Source organism: Echinops telfairi, unplaced genomic scaffold, assembly GCF_000313985.2.
Source record: "Echinops telfairi isolate 266 unplaced genomic scaffold, ASM31398v2 ScPeMD7_7475;HRSCAF=8513, whole genome shotgun sequence".
Taxonomy (NCBI): Eukaryota; Metazoa; Chordata; class Mammalia; order Afrosoricida; family Tenrecidae; genus Echinops; species Echinops telfairi.
In genome coordinates this window covers 13447182-13451233 of record NW_022111379.1, presented here as the reverse complement: position 1 = coordinate 13451233, position 4052 = coordinate 13447182, and positions in this window count along the sequence as shown.

Here is a 4052-nt window from a genome sequence, read left to right as displayed (position 1 = left end):
TCAGTACCGAAGGCATTAGGGAAGAACAATGCTCTAGTGGTTGATGGAATAGCCAATGAAATGTTTCAGTAAGCTGGTGAAGTACTGTGAACCCTCATTCACCTATGCAAAGAAATTTAGAAGAAAGCTACCTGGCCAACTAACCAGAAGAGATCCATATTTGTACCCATCCCAAAGAAAGGTGACCCAACAGAAGGCTTAGAGAACAATATCATTAATATCACGTGCAAGTAAAATTTTGCTGAAGATCATTCGACAACAGTTGTAGCTGCCAGAACAACAAGCAGCTAAGAAATTCAAGCTGGATTCAGAAGAGGACATGGGACAAGGGATATCATTGCTGATGTCAGGTGGATGTTGGCTCAGAGCAGAGAATACATGAAAGACGTTACTTGTGCTTTATTGACTATGCAGAGGCAATCAGCTGTGTGGATCATAACAAATTATGGATCGTGCATTGTGCTCATGTGGAACTTGAACATGGATCAAGAGGCTGCTGTGCAAACTGTTGGGTCACACACCAGTCAGAGGCATTAGGAACAGCCTGATCTGCCCTTATCAGAGGAGAAGCTAGCTTCAAAAGGGCTCCAGGACAATGAACCATCTCCTGGGTATCAGGCAGAATGATCAAGACACCACCCTACCTTGGAATTTCACAGATGGAGAAGGCTTAAGCCCCTGCAGCTGCAGCTCCTGCCCCCTCCCTTCTTGTTTACCCTCCTGACTGACCAACTTAAAAACTTGCTCTTCACCACTGATAGGCTTGACTTCTCAGGCTCCCAGCTGGGGACCCGTGAACCTCACCTAGGAGCTCAGGATGCTTCTGTCCCTTTGTCTGCTCTTCCCTCCCTCCTGGGCAGCAGGACTTCACAGGCTCCTGGCAGGAACCAGTTACTATCACCTGGGAGCGCAGAATAAACTCCTTTTCCTTTTCTCTGGCCTGGCCTCAGTTTATCTTTGAGGTGAGCCTAATACAAACAGCATCACCAGAAGAAAAAAAATAATGCTATGCTTCTGTAAAGATTTTCAGTCTTGGAAACCTGCAGGGTCAATTACTCTGTCCTATACTGTCACTGTGAGTAGGAATAGACTCAATGAGTTTGGTTTTTTAGTGTATCGTTTTTTTTCAACAAGACCTTCGCTGCCCCACCTATCTCTAATGGTCACTTTTCTTCCCCTCGCCAGCACTGCCTGTTCCTTCTGTGCTGTAACCTTTGTTCATAACACATGTCCACCATCTGATATGCACATTTATCATGCTTCTCTTACTAATCTAAACCTTGTGAGTACAGGTATGTCTGATGTATGTCCAGCTTTCTCTTCAAGGCGCCCCCAAAAGCACCTGGTAGATAGCCGATACAGTCATGTTTGAACGTATAAACTATGCTTGAAAGCCATTTTGAAAAGTCTCTCCATTCACTACTTTGTGACAACATCACCGGCTTAAAAAATGTCACTGACAGAGACCTCAGAGGCTAGCCCGCCAACCTGCTCCAACCCTACTCCAGTCTTTTTACCTTCCCCATGCACACCCCACTCCAAGCCACTGTCAGTTCATGACCTCTCCAACAGCCATGCACGAGTCTAGAGTGATCCAGCAAAAGCTTCCTTCTATACAGGAGCTCCACCCCAACCCCAGCACTGTATCACCACCACAGCACTCTACAACATATGCCATGGGTACTGGGGGCTTCCCCACTGGATCCCAATCTGGAAAGTCTCCAAGCCTGCGATCTATACAGGAGCTGATCATCAGGTCTTTTCTCCTGGAGTTGCTGGTGGGTTCAAACCCCAGACTTTTTGGCTAGCAACCTAGTGCTGAATCATTGTGCTACCCGAGTTACTGAGACACGATCCCAATCCTAGTACAGGAACTAAGGACTTTGTGTTTCTAACAAAGTTCCTCCGTCCAGTGATGGCAACCTCTGTGGGTTTCAAAGAGTTAACTCTTGAAGGGAGGAGAAAGCCTCATTTTTCTCCTGAGGCGCAGCCAGGGGTCTCCAACTGCTGACCTGGTGGTGGTTAGCATCTCAGCATGTATCCACTAGACCATCAGGGCTCAACCTGGTGTTCCCAGTGATGGAAGGTGCTCTTCAGTTAGTGGCAGGGCCTGTACCGTCAAAACCCACGTCCCTGTAAAAGCGCCTACACGGAGCCGGGCCGGGTCCCTGTGTGCTGGGATGCCCTCTCAGAACAGCTCCAGCTTCGGGATCCTTCTTCCATGTGTACACAACTCCCACACATGCTGCCTTGTGGGCCCACCCATCTTTATGTCTACCCAAATGTGAGCCCACCGAGGACAGAAATCTCACCAGGTAGCCCCCAAAATTGCTGGCACCTATTTGCTTGGTAACGACTTGAAATTCTCAAGAGGAATAAAACCAAGAAAGGTCTCTAAACTATAAGTTTTCTCAGTTCCTTATAGTTTGACTAGAAAAGGAAAAAAATAACACCAAAACTCTTATTGCCAGGCGACCTCTACATTTCCTGATCCCTGTTAGCCTACAGGGTCCACGGAGAGAGGCCCACGCCGGGCAGAGAGGCAGTCCGAATCCAGAGAGTAGCGCAAACCCCACACACTTCTTCCCCAGTGGGCTCAGACCACACCTTCGGCTAATCTCACTCCCAGCCTTTGTTTGAGGAGAGCCAACTTCATTAGCATGTAACAATGGAGACACCAAGGCGTCCTCCGGTTTCTCATTTACAATTTGAGTGCCGGCAGCTAGCAGGCACCTCTGTTGTTATTGCTATTGGCTGAAGTTAAAGGATTTTTAACTAAAATTCTAAAGTCCTCCAACCTCCTTCCCTCCCCCACTCAGTTACCTAGGGAAGGAATTCCCAGGCCAGCCAATCACCCTTTCGGGGCAACCCAAGAACACCTTTCTAGTGGTAACTTGAATGATAATCCTGTGATTATCATTCTGCAGAGCCTGTATTCCGTTTCTTGAAATTGTTCTATGAAGGTAAATCCAAAGTACCTATTGGGTCGTTGAGGGTGTCTTCGTGGTGTAGTGGTTATGTGTTGGGCTTTTAATTGGGAGGTCAGCAGTTTGAAACCACCATCCCCCTTGGGATAAAGACGGCACTTTATATTTCCTTAAACAGTCAGTTCTCTTCTGCCCTATGGGGTCACCGTGAGTCAATATCCTCTTGATGGCAGTGAGATTTCTGTTTTTAATTCGGTCACTGGAGCTCTGATGGTTACACACTGGCTGCTAACCTTAAGATCAGAAGTTTGAAACCCCGAACGACTCTGTGTCAGAAAGATGAGGCTTTCTACACAAGTGAAAACTTAGTGTCAGAAATGCCGCCCACGAGGCAGTTCTACCCTGCCCTAAAAAGACTCTGAGTTTAAGTCACTGAGAGTCAGAAAGGTGTCCTGTGGAACTTCTGGTTAGATTCAAATTGACACCCTTTGGGTCAGCAGAGCAGCCGAGTGCTTAACAGTTTGCACTTCCTAAGGTATCAAGAGGAAAATAATTTCAATAACCAGAATTTCCAGTTCTCCCTGCCATGTGGCACAGGGGAAGGTGGGCGTGGTCTCTGGGCTCTCAACCCAACCACCGCCTGACTTTGTAACCTGAAAGCCTGAAGTCTCCATTTGCACATCCGTGAGCTGCCTGCTTCCGTAGTTTTCCAAACTTCTGAGGGTCCTGTCCTGCGGGTCGAGTGAAAATGATGTGTTGGACTGATCTTCCGAAACAAGCCATGCACCACGTGCTAGGTTAGACGTTTTTACACTTTAGACCCAGGGAGACAGAGTGGGTGTTCCTCCCTCCCTTTTCCCAGAAGGGAGCCAGGTGGCTCCTTGGTTCACCCCCAATGCCTTACCCACCCTCTTACACATCACCCCAATGCATTGACTTTCCCCTGGAGTCTCCCGCTCACCCCACAATCTTGGGGCACTGGCAGCATTGTGCAGCTCTGGCCCAGATCATTTCTCTTCGGAATTACTGGCGGAAGCTTGCATTTTCTCAGATCTTTTCCCTGCCCTCCTCCACAGTTATCTTTTTGTGCTGCAAATATCTGGATCCCCCACCCCCACCCCCACC